This window comes from Ylistrum balloti, unplaced genomic scaffold (genome assembly GCF_031769215.1).
Source record: "Ylistrum balloti isolate Yb309-2 unplaced genomic scaffold, AGI_CSIRO_Ybal_v1 Utg370580, whole genome shotgun sequence".
NCBI classification, from domain to species: Eukaryota; Metazoa; Mollusca; class Bivalvia; order Pectinida; family Pectinidae; genus Ylistrum; species Ylistrum balloti.
In genome coordinates, this window is record NW_026782361.1 from 391,519 (window position 1) to 413,499 (window position 21,981).

The following is a 21,981-nucleotide window of genomic DNA, read 5'->3' on the forward strand; positions in this document are numbered from 1 at the left end:
TTCAATGTACTTTCCAAAATCTATCTCGATATCAAAAATAGCAAGTTCATTTTAGACTTTAGTAGCGACTGGTCACATTTACGTTACCCCCCATACAGCTTAACAAAATTGGTAAAACATATTTATTTATGTTGTTTTAATAAAAAAGAAGTTTACTGACTCCCTGTTACAAGAAGTCATAATGTGAATATCTGAACAAACTTACAAATAGATAGGATATAAGCTACGTGCACCGTAGTAAAGCTGTGTAGTAATCAAAAGTTTGAAAAGTGATCCTATGTTTTGTCTTATTTGCGCAGGTTAATATAGAATATGTGCATTTGAGTGACGATTTTCTAAATGTCATTATTCTCTGATTATTTTTACTTTCAAATTATTAATCGAAGTTAGTCAGCGATGTATTTTTTTTTTTTTTTATAAATTATACCAATTAAAGAAATTATTAAATTCACATTATATACTGTAATATTGTATATTTTCGTTGGATTCAAATTTTCAGGTTTTATGACAGTATTCATTTTCATCTGCAAATCATCAGATTTCACTTACTCAGGATAATCATAAGTACAGAAATCCATGTTAATTTTTATCAGTTTATCATTTCTTGGCGATTTATGTTCACGGGGTAAGAGTAACCACAAATTTGACTCGGACACGAGAATTGATGATTCTGCAGTATATTTTGTACTGCAGTTTTAACATTATTGTTTAATGACAGTAAAATCATTAATTCACAAATTGATATTCTGCAAAATAATTAACAATAAAGGATAAAATGCCGAATTTTTTTTTTATTTCTTATGTTAAACCTTGAAAGTAAAACAATTTTATAAAATATGATTTGATATGAAAATCATCTATTAATTATTCATTACATACCAGCTCACTACACTTCAATGGTTTCTTATTAGTGACAAACACAAAAAATTAAACCTCGACGTAATATGTCTGTCAGGATTTTTTTAAACAAAAGGATTAACATGTATAGAATAGAAGTTCTTATAACACAACCAGTGGAAGATTAGAGAAGTTTCGATGATTACACGGTCACCTTCATCAGACAAATGATCAGTGTGGAGCGTACTAGCACTGACGTACGTAGTGAACGAGTTGGTACGGAATCGACCAACTTTTTCGTCTGCACTATAATCCTAGGTACACTGAGGTCGAAAATATTGTGACGAGATGGCAAACAGATTATAGACCAAAAACATATACAGATGGTAAAAATTTAATTTAGTCATTCGGCTACGCCTTGTTTAGTTGACACCTATATTGCAGCACAAAATTTATTATGTGATGAAGTCTTAAAAATGAATGAACGATTTCATACATTACCTGTATAAGGTATGCGGTGTACATAAAGCTGTTCTGATTACACAAATACCTTTTAAAGCGCATTAGCAGATATGCAATAAACATGGAGTATGTCATACTTATGAAATGAACAATGTTACCTAAATAAATCACTTTTGTAGCATATTGTGATTAAGTACATGAAAATATTTAGGAGTTAATCAGCTGATCATCTATGTTCCTTCTACGTTCAATTTTCTAATGTCTTTAAAACGTTCGTTTTCTACAGAGGATTTTTTTTACCATATGAAATATTTTCCTCCTTTTCTCCAATAAAAGTACTTCCAGATACCGATACAAATACATTTGGGGCTCTGTTTCAGAATCTTTAAACACATTAGTAAAATAAGTATTTTGTTATTTTTGCATATCACCTTAAACCTGTTATAGATAATCAGGATTTTAATTTTGACAAAAACTCTAACAAGGAGAACGTTATTTGTTAAAAATGTTTTCATAAGTCGTTTACAAGGAATACATATTTTTATGATTGTCAATGTTTCGTGCATGACGACGCTTTTCAATAGTATTTACATTTTCTCTTTCACTTCTAGAATTTTCATATCACCATTGTCCATCTGTGATATCCTTTACAAAGCTTTAAAATTCTCTTCTGCACATGTGACAATCTCAATTTTCAGAGTTTCTCCCCGGTGTATCCGGTATTGTCTTGTCCTTTGTTGACAACGAAGACATTTCCACCCTTCGAGTCATACCTCATATCATCGAACACTGCATTGTTGAGAGGCGCGTACCTGGGGGGCAAGCGGTTCTTGTCAAGATCGGGGCCCCAAGTTGCTAGAGGTCGCATGGCTTTTCTTATCTAAAACATTTAAAGAATCCACAGACCAATTATGAGCTTTGCGTTAGGAAAATGGTAAGACATTGTTATTCAAACTGTCAGTACATATTTATCTCTGTCATTGAAAGTCGTTAAAGACAGTATGTTTGAATTTCAACTTATTTCGAAATGAAAATAGATAAAATTTTAAAAAGTACGTATTTCGTTGCTGATTTTGATCGCACGCTGTTCAAATGTTTAGGCTTTTAATACTTTCCTTCTTTTATTTTGTGCTGTTGAATTTTGGTCACTGTTATTTGACTTACCCCTCCAGCCCTAATGGACTGGACAACTGCGCCCACAAGCACAAGCACAAGGGGGGATACTACCATGAGCCAGCCCAGGGCCTCAGCAAAGCCTGGAAATTTGTAAGTTCCAAGATAGGCAGGTGCGTAATTGATAGCCATCATGATGACAATAAACTGGAAACAAAGAAAACAGAAAAAAATAAACAATCGTCAATAATCAATTCAGGCTTACATATTTCCTGTTTTTGATATCTACACTTTTATGTATATGTCGTGAAATAACAGCATAAAATACCAACATGTCAACATAATCATAATCAAAACTGAAGTTAAATATAATTATGTCAACATATAAACAAAAGGAAGATTTAAATGCAAACTCCCGAAAGGGGACAAGAAAAAATAGATTTTGTGTTCCGGAAGAGTAAGCGTCTTTTACTGCATCAACGACATCCACCATGTAAACCTTGGTCGATCCGAGTTAGAAATGCTAAGTCAAATGAGAACAAGGTATATAACATTGGAACCAAAAGTCACTCTAACGAGCACCATGTACACCCATTCTCATCATCCTGCATTATTGTAACCTTAACAGATTGCGGAGCAAGCATTTAAGTTATTCTATTGATCTATTTGTGTATCTATAGTGTCCATTACAACACTGAATGCATCAATTACCAGAATGGCGGCAGGTGTGATGAAACACCAGGTTCCGTAGAAGTAGGCCCAGACTACGATGTTCTGTTTGCCGATCATCATTTCCACATCAGCACGGAATTTGTTGATTCCTGTAATGATGAATGTTTACGTAATAATTTACTTATTTGTTATAATACTCTGTTGTGTTACATTTATTATTCATGAAGAATGAAACAGTCTACTTCAAATGGAGAAGTACATGGCCAAGATACACGGCTTTGATACTTATTAGTTTTTTCAGTGTTTATGCATGGCAAAGAGGCTCACTAAGAAAACAAATGATGCACTCAAAAATCTTTTAAACTCATGTTCGAAATCCTATCTTTCGACATAAGTGTGCGTGTGACATTTCACATCTTGCTATGCAAATTAGCAATGATATTGCAAGTAGCCCACATCATCACCTTGACTTTATATATTTGAATTGACACGACGTCATACTGTAGCATATGATATCGGGATAAAATTTGAAAAAAACCATTGGTGGTTCAATAAAATAATAATAAAAATGATAATGATAAAACACACACACAAACCAAGAAAATCACCTCCGAACAACACAAACATATTTCAAACTCAAAATCGGTGAAACGAATGCGAAATTCAGACGTGAAATATTTAAGAAACGGCCTTTGACAAAGCACAAACATAAGCCCAGATGTTAACTGAAGGACAGCGTCTCCTACTTATCGACGATAACCGCCATGTATACATTTCAGATACATATGTTTATTTAACCTATAAAATAACACATAACGGCGCCTTACCGTACACATAACAGACGGCCACGATCTCGAAGAAACTGATGATCATAAGGTTATAACTGCCAGAATACCAGTCCACCAGCGTGAGGATGTATATGCCACCCTGAAATAGTACATTGATGGTTGTGTAACCTTGCTTAACCTATACAACACATGGCTAACATTAAACAATGATATATTATCTGTAATTGGTTACCCAATGCTAATATTAACGATGAATATCCATATTAGGCAATAACACTTAAATTAACATCGCCACTTCTTTACCTCTGCTGCCAAGCCAAGCCGAGGCGTCACTGTTCAGTCACATTAAGTACAGTACACTCAAGATTTAACTATTTTTCTGGAGATGGTGATCACTACCCTTTACTGATGTTTCACATTTTAACAATGACATTAACCTGGAGGTCAGGTGGCGAAATGGTAACACACTAGTCTTTCACCTAGCCGCCCGGGGTTCGATTCCTGGAACGGACGTGACAAAGTAGGCGGTCACCTCTCTTACCACCTTTGTTTTCCCGCGTACTCCGCTTTCCTCCCACATTAACACCCCTTTTGCGTTCAGATTGATTAGAATTAATTGATATAACTTGATTCGCTATTGCTGTAAGAATAATAATGATGGTAAGAAAAATCCAACTATCCTGTATCCTGTATAACCATGTTATTCTGGACCTAGTTTGATATAAGAAACTAATATAAATTATCACACCCACGAAATGATGTACAGCAACACTGTAATGTCTATTTTTTGTTTTTATGATAAATAGATACAAATTACAGAAACCTCTATATGGAGAAATTTTATACAACAGGTTACACGTATGTGCATTCTGTGCAATTTAAATGTTATGGTATACCAGAAGATTGCAAGGCTAGGCCTTGGTACTATTTTTCGGTTGATCCAGTGATCCACCGTGACACTATAGATAAATCATGTCGACCAATAATAATGACAAATAAACATTATGTGTCCAACAAACAAGTCAGTCAATGGAAACAATGACGTCAACGTTAACGACATTTAAAAATAATTACCAACTCAACGTTATACATAGATATAAAATGTAGAACTACATATAGAACTACATATACATATAACGTAGAACTACATATACATATAACGTAGAACTACATATACATATAACGTAGAAATGCAAAGACATTTAATGTAGAACTACATAGACATATAACGTAGAACTACATATACATATAACGTAGAACTACATATACATATAACGTAGAAATGCAAAGACATTTAATGTAGAACTACATAGACATATAACGTAGAACTACATATACATATAACGTAGAACTACATATACATATAACGTAGAACTACATATACATATAACGTAGAACTGCAAAGACATTTAATGTAGAACTACATATACATATAACGTAGAACTACATATACATATAACGTAGAACTGCATATACATATAACGTAGAACTACATATACATATAACGTAGAACTACAAAGACATTTAATGTAGAACTACATATACATATAACGTAGAACTGCATATACATATAACGTAGAACTACATATACATATAACGTAGAACTACATATACATATAACGTAGAACTGCAAAGACATTTAATGTAGAACTACATAGACATATAATAAATATAAAATGTAAAACTACATAATATGAAACTACCTCAATATAAAATATAGAAATACATAAATATAAATTAGAGAACTACATACATATAAAATGTAGAACTAATTGATATAAGATGTAGTACAACAAGAATATAAAAGGTAGAACTAATTAATATAAGATGTAGTACAACAAGAATATAAAAGGTAGAACTAATTAATATAAGATGTAGTACAACAAGAATATAAAAGGTAGAACTAATTAATATAAGATGTAGTACAACAAGAATATAAAAGGTAGAACTAATTAATATAAGATGTAGTACAACAAGAATATAAAAGGTAGAACTAATTAATATAAAAGGTAGAACTAATTAATATAAGATGTAGTACAACAAGAATATAAAAGGTAGAACTACTGAAAAATAAATCCTTATGTCAGAGAAGGTTGATACTCGTCATTTATTTGATGCTAATTTGACTTTTAAATCGTCTTTATATTTACCTTTGTAGTTTGTGGAATTCCAAGGAGAAACCCAACCATACAGCAGAAGAAGGTGAAAAGGGCCTTCCTCTTCCGCAGTTGGTTTGGAAAAACATCCGAGAACCCACTAATGATGGTCTCCATCATAGCAAACTAGGAAGGAATCATAAACAGCATGGATTTATTGCCAGTTCTATACGAAGATATAGATAAATACAAGAGTATATGTTTCTGTGAAATGTGGATAGATTTAAGTGTTAAAAGTATGTTGCATGAAATTAGTAGGGATGTTGGAGTATGGTTTCTTCCTCAACGATGTCTGGTTTGTTATTATTGTCAAATACACTATAATCATTAAAACATTCAACAAGGCTTAATTTCGTCCTACCATCACATCGAAATGATAAAATTATGTATTTCAGGTTTAACGGAAAACTCAAGTCTTTGTCTTATTTACGCCTTACCGCCAAAAGTACGAAATGGTCGAATTTCTATTGGGAGGAATTTGGCCTGTATGCAGCTTATAAAATTTAAATACTTATAAAAAATTTAAAGAATACCTGATCAAATACAATATTACAAACAATCCGGAGAGAAACATACAAAATGAAATATTTCATGAAGAATGTCTTTCCATATTTTTATGACAATTATTGTATATATCTTTGCATGTATATTCTTTTTAATTCTTAAATTTTATAGTTTTCTTGTATTATAAATCCGAAATATTGCTTTATGAAACAAAACGGTCGAAAATAATGGTTATGATTTATGTACAATTTTTTTCGTCGCTGTAATTTGCAATTGAATTCGATGTATTTCAAAATTAATGCATTTAAGTTCAAATATGGACAAAAGATCAAATGTATAGATATTAAGCATTCAATAATTAATTTTCATAATGACTATGAAGTTACGTACCCGCATTGCTTATAACCAGATGATATCTACGTGACTTTCAGAAGCTTTTGTAGAATAAAATACCCAACAACATATGGACTTTGTATTAAAAACAAAATTATAGATAATGAATATAGTTATATTGTATCAATATATTGTTCTTTCTTGTAGTGTTTACAACACATACTTTTTGATATCTTTGATACTGATAACTCTTATATGTCCTTTTTATCCTACAACTGACACTGCCATTGTCGGAATACACATACCACATATGTTTTTGCTGTATTCGGTAGTGACGGAAAACAGCTGTATTTTAGCTCGTGTCGACAGAATTACTCTCTGAATTTACTTAAATATATTTACGTATAGAAATATAAATAGTTGTTGAAATAAACGATTTTACATGTTGTAATGAACAAGTTGATTTATGAAACTTTATCCAGTCGCTGTTATATCCGATGAAGTTTGGAACTATGTTCTGCGCGGAGTAATTATTTTGGCGTCCGTCATCAGGCAAAATTCAGCTTAGCGTCAATGTCAGGTAAACACAGATTGAATAACAAAAGTGTTTAAGTTTCAATAGTCTGATTTTCAATCAATATTGCAAAATAAATAGAACATATGGTCAGTGTCTTAAATCTGTATTTTGGCGAGGGTCAGAGGTCAGCTTTGTCTTTCTACACCCTCGCCAAAATGCAGCTGACACTGACACTGTCACTGACCATGTAGTCTCTATTTACTTGACCAGGTATCACTATTTATAAACATTATATCATTCATTCATGGATAAACCTTATCACATTGTATTCGTCCAAAAAACATAAATCACAACCGACCTGACTGTCACAGCCGAGTGTAAAGATCATGAAGAAAAAGAGGAAGGCGAATATCGGAGGAGAAGGCAGTTTGGCTATACCCTCGGGATATGCAATGAACGCTAGTCCAGGTCCTGTATGTATGGTAAAAGAATAACATGTTATATACTGAACCGCAAGGTCAGTAGTTATTATAGAGGCAGGTACTGAGTCACCAACAACAGAAATGAATTCTCACATATCTTTTTGTGACTTTTTATGGACTCTTTCCTTTGGAATTTATTGAGTCGATCAGAAAGCCAATCAGAAGCAATATTACAAGCAAACCGTTATTCAAACGCTGTGGAATGGTTATTTGATTAATGACTTTTAGGGGCGATTTTGATTGTAGGTTTTCTTCATTTGTAATGTATTTATCTCGATATCTCGAAGTCGGCAGGGCCGTGGAAAACTTCGAGTTATTAGATTATTCGATTTAAAGAACATAAAATGTTTAGTTTAAAGTTTGGACGGTGCCAACGAAATACGTCGAATTATATAAGGCCTTCATTTATAAGCGTTCGAGATAACATGGTTTTAATGTATCTGACATACCGCTGTCTGCCACCTTCTCCACTGGAACATTGGTCACGTGGGACATATAACCGAGGAGGGCAAAAATGGCAAAGCCACCAAATACACTAGTCGAGCAATTCACGAAGGAAATGATCAAAGCATCCCTGTAAATTCAGCAAAACTTATATATATATATACATATGTGTGTGTGTATTGATGCTCTGTAAAATCGGAATATACTTTATGATCTTGATTAGTTTATTTATTAATGTTTTGGGTTAACAGGTCGACTAATATGGTACATAGTCCATAGAAGGGAAGCTGATGGCAAAACCTAAATATATTCCAAGTAACATCCATATATAGATAATATTTAACCACGATTTATCATTTGATGCAATAAGCGGATAATTTACAAGTTAAAGCACAATTAGCGTTTAAGTCACTAACCTTAAACTGTGATTATGGAATTTGTTGTAACTGGCCATAGTCAGGATACCACCGAAAGCTGCACCTAACGAGTAGAATATCTGGGTAGCAGCATCTCCCCAAACCTAAAAGACAAGAACTATGTCGTCATGTTGACCAAATTGAATTTTGAACACCAGTTAACCAGTACGTCAAAATATTTCCGATAACAATTTGTTTTTGCAAATCTTAACTGGAAAATTAACGATTCATTTCTGATTTCGGGGATATCATTTGTATTGTTAGAACTGACCTTTGGATCTTTGAGTCTCTCCCATTCAGGCACAATGTAGAAGTCGATTCCCTTTTCATATCCCGGTAGAGTAAGACCCCTGATTAGGAGCACTATCAGAACAACGTATGGAAAAAGGGCCGTAAAGTACACCACCTGTTGGAGAAAAAAAAAGAAATATTGTGGAAACATATATAACAGGCATCGTGGCCATTGTATGTAGATATAATAATCTATGTTACTTATCTGAAGACTTCCTATTATCTACCTGACAGAAATCACTCCATCAATACATCAATAGAATATTGTATAAAATCACACAAGGAAATAGCGCCTTTTAATACAACATGAGAGAGAGAGAGAGAGGGACAGAGATACAGACAGAGAGAAACAGGGAGAGACGGACAGACAGAGATACAGACAGAGAGAAACAGAGAGAGACGGACAGACAGAGATACAGACAGAGAGAGACAGACAGAGAGACAGAGAGAGACGGACAGAGATACAGACAGAGAGAGACAGACAGAGAGAGACGGACAGAGATACAGACAGAGAGAGACAGAGAGAGACGGACAGACAGAGATACAGACGGAGAGAAACAGAGAGAGACGGACAGACAGAGATACAGACAGAGAGAGACAGAGAGAGACGGACAGAGATACAGACAGAGAGAGACAGAGAGAAACAGAGAGAAACAGAGAGAGACGGACAGACAGAGATACAGACAGAGAGAAACAGAGAGAGACGGACAGACAGAGATACAGACAGAGAGAGACAGACAGAGAGACAGAGAGAGAGACGGACAGAGATACAGAGAGAGAGGGACAGAGATACAGACAGAGAGAAACAGAGAGAGACGGACAGAGATACAGACAGAAAGAGACAGACAGAGAGACAGAGAGAGACGGACAGAGATACAGAGAGAGAGAGAGAGAGAGAGAGAGAGAGAGAGAGAGAGAGACAGACAGACAGAGAGACAGAGAGAGACGGACAGAGATACAGACAGAGAGAGAGAGACAGACAGACAGAGAAACAGAGAGAGACGGACAGACAGAGATACAGAGAGAGAGAGAGAGAGAGAGAGAGAGAGAGAGAGAGAGAGAGAGAGAGAGAGGGGGGGGGGGGGGGGAGGGGGGGAGGGGGAGCCAAACAATAGATTAAAGAAAGTGCATCATAAAGCTGTTACGCCATTCGAGGGCTCGTCAGTGATGCTTCGGCCTATATTTGGAAGCATCTGAGGCGAGTGAGGAAAATCCGAAGCAAACGAAAGAAAAGTCGAAATCTAGAGTGGGAACTACACGAGCCATATAGCTCAATGAATTCCATAATGATTTTAGAACACCTTGGAGTACATGTAAATATTATGAACGGCGCCACCATTCGAACGAATTATAATATACAAACCTTATGTGAAGACCTGATGTTATTTAATGGGATAAAACAATCTATTATAACGAGATATATTTGACTCCATGCAAACGCATCAAAGGAAATAAAACAAAGATTACATCATCAGAAAAGTTTTCTTGTCCATCCTTTAAGTTATTGGCCTGAAATAAATAAGGTTCCAGTGTCTAAATGTTTACTTGCAAACCTCTGTTCGATGACCAATGTTAGAAGTGACATTAAGAACTGGCACGTGTGTTTACATTATAGTGTTATCAAAGAGAATTAATCTTCACGTTCAAAAATACCATTTACCTTTCCTGAGGACTTGACACCCTTCATCAGACAGAAGAAGATAAATACCCAGCACAGAAGGAGACACAGAACATTCTTTAGACTGACGCCGCCAATGTCTTCCATGCCGTTTGATTCGTGAACTCGAAGTACATATCGACTGAAACAGAGTTGTATTTTTCTTTCAGAATTGTTATACATGGTTATAGGAAGTTTGTATTGCAATATGAACAGATAGGTTTGTAAACAAAGTTTTTATAAACAAATGATTTTTTAACAAAGTATTCGATCCTTGTAAATAGTCATGGAATTTAGTTGTTGTTTTCCTTGTTCTCATTTTAGAATGCGACATTGTTTCCAATGACCAATATTTACATGATGGAGAAAAAAAGTGGTGGATTTACACTCACTCTTAACTATTCAAGGTTACCGTAAAGTTGGTAATTTCCGCGGGTCGATATTTTTTGGGAATTTTCATTTGAAAGGAACGAATACCATTTTACCCGTTTGTTATTTTACACGATCTGGATGTAAAATGACGTTTAATGCATCCTTGCCTTATTATTCCGAAGATTAATTTTTCGCGAACACAATTATGTACCGCGAAATAGTGAAAATATCTTCGCGAAAATTATCGACTATACAGTATTTTCTTCTTCTTTCTTTTGTTCCTAGCCCGCTTTCATTGTTGACATGTTGAAATGATCGTTGTTTAAAATAATGCTACAAATTAATCGGCTTTATTGTTTTTGGCGTGTTCCTAGTAGCAATGTATACATAGTCACATTCAAGTTTAATATTTAGGCCTTTAGCATCACTGACAAGTCATACGAAACATCTGTATCATTCAGTTTTATTATTATTATTATTTTTGCTTTGACGTATATTTTATAAATTTCTATTAAAATGTGATAATCACTTTTGTGTCCTTTGTACAATCTTTTAGATTCAGATAGTGTATACAGAATATAATTGACAAAGATAATTTCATCTTTATCAAATGTTTAAACTACATTTGACTACTTTAATACAGATATATTCCTTATTGCGTTATTTGTTTGATATTTTGACCTATGACACAGCCCACACCGTAATCACCACATCTTGATTCAATTTCTTGTGTTAAACAGGTAGGGCTTTCGACCCTGTGACAGCCTTACTTCCAGTACTCGGCACTCGGTGTCTCGAATTTGATATTACAGTCAGATGTGTGGTCGGACAGTTGTGTTGAGTTGAGGTCGCTTGTGACGTTGTAAGTCTCCCCATACAGATTGCTGATCATCGTAAGTAAGTTGGTCACGCATGACTGATCTTTCAAACCTAGGTAAACAGCATCAAGTCACAGCAATTACGTTCCGCATGAGTGAATTACGTGACATAGATGTACACTTGTTTCACATGAAATCTATTTAAAAAAACACGGTTAAACATTTTACGACTAGAAATAATGAACTTTCTATTAGTGTCAAACTTCAAGTGATATATGGTTATATACTTAATAACATCTAACCACTGACTTTTTTCCGAGCTAATGTTAAAATTTCATAAAACGTCTCAATGAAAATACCAATAGAATCAATATGTCACCTTTTGAAATCCAGGTCAAATTTTTTGAAAGAATAATCACATCAATCTCTCATTGAGGTGATTGAAGCAATGCGCGCCATCTGTAGTTTGTGAAATCAAACTACGATTCTTTTTTAAAAAATTGTGTACATGTCAAGTTATATCTGTACTGTATCAGTCACATTTTTGGGAGTTTGAGGCAAACCTTCATTATATGATCAATATTTTGTGTAAATGATAAACGATTCCATTGAAATTTAAATATTTCGAATATTGGAAGAAAGTTAATAGATTTGTTACATTGCCTTCTACAGTAAATGGTTAGGAATAAATCACAAACTTATTGTTGGCACTTGCCTAACATAGCATTAATTTTGCTGGTCTCGTTCATGCCGTCCATATCAGGATAAGGCTCATCTCGGCATTTCTCGGTATTCCACGCCTTTCCACAGCGTTGCCATGGTAATTCGTCGTCAAGGTTAACAAAGGACACCAGCATATAGTATACGGAGTACATGATGATGACGTTGTAGTAAGTGCAGACCATGGCACTGATCATAATCATGGCCCAACCGATACCTGTAAACATGTATCATACAAGAAAAAAAACAGCAAAACACCAACCGACGGAATCTAAATTCAAACTAATATTGAAAAAGGGCAAAAATGTGACCAAATACAATGTTCATACGGACGCCTTTGAAAAAGTACAAGGAGAATAAGATCAGCTGTTCCGGAAGAGTAAGCGTCTTCTGTTTCATCGACAACACCCACTGGGTGACAAACTATGCTCGCAATTATCATTTCAATAAACAAGAACACATTTATGAATATAAGTGAAGAAAACATCATTTTCACGTTTAAACAGCAGGCTTGATAGGTCGATGAGAAATATCTACATCACATGGTCGATCAATAAGGACTATTTTATCAAGTCAGAGATGAAAATAAGATAAAAGAAGGTCTTACAACATATTAGAAAATCAAGAAAACGTGTCATACAATTTGGCTATAATAGGTTATTTATTTCATCTGAGATGTATATCTACCATAGAAGATTGGACTGAGGCTCCAGACGGTGACTGGACCCTGACTGGCGAACTGTCCCAGACTAAGCTCCAGGAAGTAGAGTGGGATGCCGGCGATCAGCAACATAATGGCGTATGGTATGATGAAAGCGCCTGGAAAAGGCCATTAGATACAATTGCTATAGTCGAACCTCGTTATCTCAAAGTCGACGGACTGTGGGGAAAATTCGACTTATCCGAATATTCGATTTTAGTTAAGTTGAATGTTTAGCGTCAAGTTTGGCAAGGACCAACGAAATAACTTGAATGTTTGAGTAAAGGAGGTTCAACGGAGTTTTGAATGTTATGTGCATGCTGTATAATGATCGAATTTTATTAAAACGTAAAAATAATTTCGGGGTCTGGATGTAAAAAGATATACACATGTCCATTATTTCGCGTGCTTAATTTTCGCGATCACTTTAATGTACCGCGAAATAGCGAAAATTTCATTCCCGCGAAAATGCGCGGCTGCACTGTATCTGATTATAAACTATAAATATTCACTACTTTCCCGACTTCTGTGGCTCAGTAAGACTCCTTTCACCATTCCTAATTTTTTTATTCGTTAAATACATACTTTTCAAAAGGTATGTAAATCTTAAGCCCACATAAACCATTGTAGACCGGCAATTACTTTCAGAGTTGATTAGCGTACAGTAATAAAATGATTTGCACGAGTAAAAATGAAATAAATCAAACTTTATGGAATATGGTATAGAAAAAGTCAAGAGAAATTATCTATTTCACTTTGATTATAGGAGATTGTACAACAAAGTCATTTGAATTCACTATGGTGTTTAAACATGAATGAAGCATTCTTCCCGTTTATGTGTGATTACATAATCTGAAAACTTTTAAAATTACTGGTAATCATTCCTCAGTTAGCTGGTAAGTATTATATCTAATAGCCTTCTGTTGAATGGAAAATGTAATTATGTTATTTACGTTCATTCCTCAGAGTGATTTATGAACAAAAAACCTGTCGGATAGGAGAGTTAGATAGTAAACGTTATGTGTACTCACCTGTAAGTTTCATTGTGAATGTGATTCCATTGTTTGTACTCACCCCCTCCGTTTCTGTAACACAGGTAAGGGAATCGCCATATGTTTCCAAGACCAACGGAAAAACCAATGCAAGACAGGATGAAGTCCAGCTTCCCTGTCCATTGCCCTCGATCGGGGGTCTATGAAAGAAAAAAGGGACGTGGAATTTTGTAAGATGCTACATTAATATTTTGTGGCTTGAATTGGTAGCTGCAGATAAGATGTAGTACAAGTCTGTAACAACAGTTTGATTTTTACAATCACTGATATATTCAAATCTCTTGTGTAACGTCATTAACTAACCCACACTAAGGCATACGGAACTTTTCAATGCATTGAATTTCAAAAATGTTACATACACCCCCTCTACCCCCCCCCTTCCCCCTACCCATGATATCTTCATGTCTTGAACTTTAAAAATGGGAGGGGTACGAATACATTTTTACCTGTAATTGTGCTCAATTTTTGTAAAATGTATTTTGTCAATTTTAATATACAAATGTATTATTTACTACGAATCAATAGCTTAATAATTGTGACAGTTTGCAGTGTAGTTTGTCGTCATGTAATAACAACAGTTTGCATTATAACTTTCACTCCGTTTGATATACAAAACACTTCCGGACAGGATTCATAGACTTGTAAAGAAAACGTCATCATGTGTTAGGATATTTCATTCGGTAAAAATTGACTGTCTACATATTTCATTGAAAGAAATATATATATATATATATATATATGTTAATGATGGTGTTTCTTGAAATGAGGCGGCACGTTAGGAATAAACGAGGTCGACCCTGGACAATTAAATCCACGCTTTTACCAGTGTCAGATTTCACTGTCTCACCCTTTGTTTGAGACAACCTACATCGGTCGTTGCATGGTCTGAAAACTATTTAAATGACGACAATGACATGACCCGGAAGTGATACTACTTTTAAGAAGTCACACACATACACCAGTTTGTCTGCTATCGATACCTTGTGTTATTCTCAAAGCCGAAAATCCAGTGTTATTATCAAGATAGAAGATATGGTGAACGTGTTCACAATTGGCGATTTGATAAATTTTGGGACTGATAGAAAGCAAGGAGTTACGTTTAAGCAGATTGAAACATATGTCATGTTTAAAGTACGCATGCGTACAACCACTAGTCGGTAAAATATTTGGCAGACAAAGAATTTGACTTAAGTCATTTCAATTATAATTAAAATTTGTTAATCGTCTTAAACGCTGGTGTCAACAGTATTCATACGCCATCCAAGTGTTTTTTGTTTACACACAATATACTTCGTTATGCACGTGGACATAGACAGATGGGTAAGATAAAAATAATCATTTACTCCCTGTAGGATGAGATAGGGGGCTCTAAACCCCCTCCAGGGGTTGGGGGTTCTCATCAAGTTGTCCAACGCTCGGCAAGCCTGGTGTTTGATGACTAAATAATCTTTCCGGAGGTTGAGATCCCTAAGTCATAACCCTAAGGGGATGAAAACTTCTATTAATCCGCAACATGTGCTTTTCGTTTATTGTTGTTTCTCGTCCTCTTAACAGTCAAGGCCATTTAAGTACGTGTCGGGTTTGGGTGGCGAAGGAAAGTCAGGAATACTTTGGAAAAAACCATCGACCTGCGGCCAGTATCTGGCGAATGTCCTAGCCTGACTTATGAGAAAATTTTAATCAAATAGCTGAAACATTAATTTATTCTTGGTTGCTACAACCCGTGTGCGAGAATATTAGACAATACCATATCTTATGTATGAAGCCTGAGAAATAGAAACAATTCCATTCACTCTTTTGCTTAATTAATGAAGCAATTCAGTTGGGTACCTTATCATTCTCCGCCAGTAATGGTAAAAATCATAATTTCCACCTTTTTGGCAAAGGATTGTATACTATTAACAAAAAAAGCAGGTAGGTCTCGAAGGTCGCAATGTTTTTATCTCTTAATCTAGATATACTCAAACTAGTAGGCATATACAATTTCAAACATGTTAATTTAAATACTTTTTTTGTGAATGAATAAATTTAGACTTTTTCTCTTTTGATCCCGAACTTCATCAATGCTTTTTTAAAACGACGCAACATCCTTGCTTAAGCACTTGATTGGAACTGAATGGATATTTTCAATTGTAAAACCCAAAAAGCTAGCATAACCACATACGTGATAACATCTTTGATGTTTACAAGTAGGCCACTTCAAATACCACTGTTTTAGAATTAGATACAGAAGCCAAATAATGAATGTAAGAGTACAGTACAGCTGTGTTTGTATGACTTGTCAGTGATGGTAGATGCAAGGACCTACATTTTGAATGTAGTCGGATGGCGCAGTGGTATGCATATAGACAATTAATTCATAGGAAACAAATGATATGTTTATGTGATAACGACTTTACCTAGTTTGGGAAAATTAAACAGGAGCTGTGCACGATCGCGTACTTTATGCGTGACAACAAACGTGGTTGAAAGAGGCCGACAGTAGCCGATATCCTTGACATAGATAAACCGGGGAGAAAGGCAACACCACTGAAAACATATTTACTTGAGCTGTTTTTGTGTTGTTGTGTAACTTAAATTTACTAATCATGTAGCAATTGTTTGATGTTATTTGAAAATGCCTAATCATCGAGGAAATGTTTCATATCTTGAACCTGTTATCGTCTGGAGAAACACCTTTGTATCCTATATACACGCTTTAGAGACATGTCTTATCATAAAACTTTGCAAAAATGCGTTATAAACAATCAGTTTCTTTGCATTAGGTTTTGTAGGTTGTCCTTCGAAATTAAATCATCCTTAAAAAAAACATAAATTGTGAACATCGGGTATCGTCGTAGTGAACATCGGGTATCGTCGTAGTGAACATCGGGTATCGTCGTATTTCGTTGGCGTGATATGTGAATAATGATCGTAATCTGTCAGGTTATTGAGAAAAACAAACATGAACAATTTATGTACTTTAGCGATTCATATGATGTACAGTCAACGTCACAGTGATCTCATTGAGAAATAATGTCTTTGTTTATTTGATATAAAAGCTGGACGTCTTCCACGATTGAAAGTTTGCCTGCTAGTTCCGTTCTTGCATACTTTGTTTTCATTTTAGAACGTAGCATTACTTACTAGGACTGACCAAAATTTAAATGGTGGTTGGATTCGATGAAGCAGAAGACGCTTACTCTTCCGAAACACTTAATCCCTTTCCCCTTGTTTGCAGGAGTCTCCATGTATATCCTTCTTTCGTTCATATTGAATTTAAGTTTGAATTATGATTATGTTGACAAGTCGTGATTTTCTTGTTGTTTCATATAAATATTTCTCCCGTTTTCAACTAAGAAACGATACCCATTTTGACAGAGAATAGAAACCCTATCTACACCAAACATGTTCCCGAACCCTTTTACCTATATATATGTGTGTCACCCTTATATATAATTTAGAAATAGGATTCTAACAAAAATCAATAAAAAAATTCAAAGGATTTTGACCTAAAAATGCATAACACGTACCACTACGTTCAGCAATAAAGGAAAACGGAAAAAAGGCGTATCATGTTTTATTTTAACGTGTCATAAAAATGTCTATTGTGTACATCTAACCAGGTCCCATGTCTCTCATTATACGCTTTTTATGTCACGGTGGGTTGTTTCTGAACGTGAGCTACAGTGAAGGGATAACCTCGATTCAAATGAACAAGAGCCATTGGATTGGAGTAAAAAGCATTAAGATAGCATAGACATTGAATAAAGAAACAGAAACCGAGAGAGAGAGAGAGAGAGAGAGAGAGAGAGAGAGAGAGAGAGAGAGAGAGAGAGAGAGAGAGAGAGAGAGAGAGAGAGAGAGAGAGAGAGAGAGAGAGAGAGAGAGAGACAGACAGACAGACAGAGACAGAAAGACAGACAGAGACATACAAACAGAGACAGACAGACAGACAGACAGACTTTGCTTTAATCCGACCCATTAAAACGTAAAGCACGTGTAGATATACAATTAGATAATTCTGATTTGATTACACGATAAGGCAGGAAAATGTCAGCACACGTGGGTAATTGAGTCAATCTATGGAAAGCAATTGCGGAAGCGTCTGCAGTAGAACAAAGTAGAGCATTGGTTACAAGGAAGACCGCTGTTTCTAGTCATGTAACTATGAAAGCAAGCTTCCTTCTTTACAACCGTGAATGACCTTCTAGTGTACAGACGTTTCGTTTTTCCCACTTAGTTCACTGTCATATTTGTTTCCCAACTGAGGGAACATTATCATATATTGGTTATATGAGCATTCTTATCAACGAAATGTGCTTGACACTTCCGCATGGCCAATTATGAACGATGTTATAGCGTTTCTGATCAAAACAGGTAAGTGAGGTTTCTTAATTTCACCTTCAGATATTTTGTCTTTTGAATAAAAAAGACATTTGTTGAGCTTGTCATCGATATTTTCATAACGGTAATGAAAAACGAAAATACTTCAAAATTGTTAACACCGACCGCTTACACTATCCTGAAACACGACAGGGACAGTTTCTTTACTGGAAAAAAGAGCATAATGATGGCTATCTATTCATCGTAAATATCTCATTTCTAGATATCATGTTTGTAATTTGTCAACATCTTGCACGGAGTTTGAAATATTGGAAACACAAGTCCTGCTACCTGCTAAATCTACTTGTATTTATTGGTTGCAGTTCTCTGATATGTAAGGTTTTCATTCGTAATGGCTTGATTTTCATGTACCGACAAATTAAGGTCAGGCTTACAACATGGGATGCCGAGAGATACAGATAGGAGAGAGAGAGAGAGAGAGAGAGAGAGAGAGAGAGAGAGAGAGAGAGAGAGAGAGAGAGAGAGAGAGAGAGAGAGAGAGAGAGAGAGAGAGAGAGAGACAGAGAGAGAGAGAGAGAGAGAGAGAGAGACAGAGAGAGACAGAGAGAGAGAGAGAGAGAGAGAGAGACGGACAGACAGAGATACAGACACAGAGAGAGAGTGGGCATTATAGGAGATTTAATTGGTCGTAGCCACAATCGCAATGCTAAATATCATATTCGACATTGTGATATGTATTTGGATGTGTTTAATTCTCGTCAGCATTCAGATTGCGTAGTTGTAAACCTGGTTCTCATTTTCGATTGCGACGTTGCCTACTTGAATTGACCAAAGTTAATACTGGGGTGTCGACAATAAAGTAGAAAAGGTTTGTTCTTCCGGAACACCTGGTCTTTGTTACCTTTGTACTTTTTCTGTCGTTTCAGCGATTTTGAGTTTTAATTCAAGACTTTTTAAACAATAATTATACTGTTTCATGTCCCAAGTGTACAGAGAGCGAAAGTGATCGTAGCCCCTAGAGTATCGGGGATGAAGCAGCTTAGGCCAAACCTGGAGGACAAATAGATCCACTAACAACTCGGAAAGGCAGTTTAACTTCTGGTGGGCAGGTTACTTGTCTACCGGATTCCGATACATAGTGTTTACCTTACATCTGTCTTAATACAAGGCCAAATACATAGGCGTCAACATGAATATTATATGGAGGGAAAACTAGACTTCTTGTATGAATGAGCCTCACTGCACCAGTAGCGAGCGTTATTCGTCTCCAGGTGTTGTATAGAGGTAGTAATGACATATTTGTACTCCAACAAAACATGTTGACAAAGGTAAAATGCGTGTTACTTCTGTGCCGCTTCATAAACTTAATGGTACATATGACGATATGAACACTGGTCTATATAGATAGGTGTGTCGTGCAGACTTCAATACTGTATTGACAAGTGATAAAATCTAAACTCGTTAAGTTATCTCATAACGAGCAAGTTGGAATTTCCTGTCTAGGAGGGCCTTTGACTCCCCAGAGTAATTTTCCATTAAAAGTAATCAAACCCTTTCGATCTAGAGAGTGACGTCATCATTCGCTCTTTAAGTAGAGTTCATACAATATAGCCTTTCCTGTTAAACTGTCGAGTCGACTTTTAAACCCACTTGACATCATTCTATTTTTTACCGTTTTTGTGCTTACGTAATGATTTTAGGTCACTTGTTCCTTTATTCTACATATTTTTGACATAGCTACATGTACTATCCTTATGTAAAACATCTATTAGTGATAAAAGTAGGATTGAAGTAAAACATAAACTAGATGTCATTATCAGCTCAAGTCTGGGCAAGATATTTTCTGCAGGCTAGTTAAAATATGTGAGCGAAAAGATAGCCTCGAACGCAACGAATCACGAACTAGTGCTTCAAAGTGTGTGGAATCTACTAAAAACCTCCCATGGTTTGTCTATTTATATAACTTAATTTATCATTCTCCAAAAAACTGACCAATTCATTTTCTAATCTAAGGCATAATTACACAGAAATTTTGTGATTCTTGCGTGTATCCCATAACGCTTTCAAACGAGAAGATGTAAGCTTCAAGGGTGGTTAACTCAATGAAAAATTCCAGAATTCAATTCACATATTTCTCACAAATATAATGATCCTTACAATTTTATGCGATAATTGAAGATGGAGATTGATACAATGGAGTTGTTCTCCTTTTCCATTTGTTAGAACAATTCATGATTTGAGTCCTAAAAGGCAATAGGTATGTCATGATAGTCTGTTCTGATATAGTACCTATATACAGGTAGATTATTGACCTGTACTGTTCTGATATAGTACTTGCATACAGGTAGATTATTTACCTGTACTGTTCTGATATAGTACCTACATACAGGTAGATTATTTACCTGTACTGTTCTGATATAGTACCTACATACAGGTAGATTATTTACCTGTACTGATCTGATATAGTACCTACATACAGGTAGATTATTAACCTGTACTGTTCTGATATAGTACCTACATACAGGTAGATTATTTACCTGTACTGTTCTGATATAGTACCTACATACAGGTAGATTATTTACCTGTACTGTTCTGATATAGTACCTATATACAGGTAGATTATTTACCTGTACTGTTCTGATATAGTACCTACATACAGGTAGATTATTTACCTGTACTGTTCTGATATAGTACCTACATACAGGTAGATTATTAACCTGTACTGTTCTGATATAGTACCTATATACAGGTAGATTATTAACCTGTACTGTTCTGATATAGTACCTATATACAGGTAGATTATTAACCTGTACTGTTCTGATATGGTATCGACACACAATTTAATTATTTGCTTGATATGAAACTGTTTTTAAATTCCAGTCACTATTTTCAACCAACTCATCAAATTAATCAATTTAAATTTTGTCTTTGTTTTACCGGAAACTAAATGATCCGATCAAACGATACAGTCATAATCGCGTACATGTCGTTTAAAGGTGTCTTTTAAGGAAAGTTTTAGGAATTCTGTGTTTCTCTGTGTATGAATTGCGCTGTCAGATGAGTGTCAAACTAACTGAAATCTGCAGGATAAAATGTAATAATGAAAAGAAATATGTATCACAAAGATCCACACACAAAGCTGTTCATGGGAATATTGTATTACAAATGTAACGATTTGTACCAAAAGAGTACCGGGTTTAAAATTAAGCATATTTAAGCATACATACACAAACATATTTAATACTAAATTATTAGTTTTGGTGTAATATTAGAAAGTTCATAACAAGCACAAATAATATTCCCTAATCATAACTATTTAAG

General features: G+C 35.2%; 1 pseudogene; it reads right to left on the reverse strand.

Moving 5' to 3' along the window:
- Positions 1 to 1,825: 1,825 nt before the first annotated feature.
- Positions 1,826 to 21,981, reverse strand: part of LOC132556641 (sodium-dependent proline transporter-like) — a 50,360-nt pseudogene continuing 30,204 nt past the window's right edge.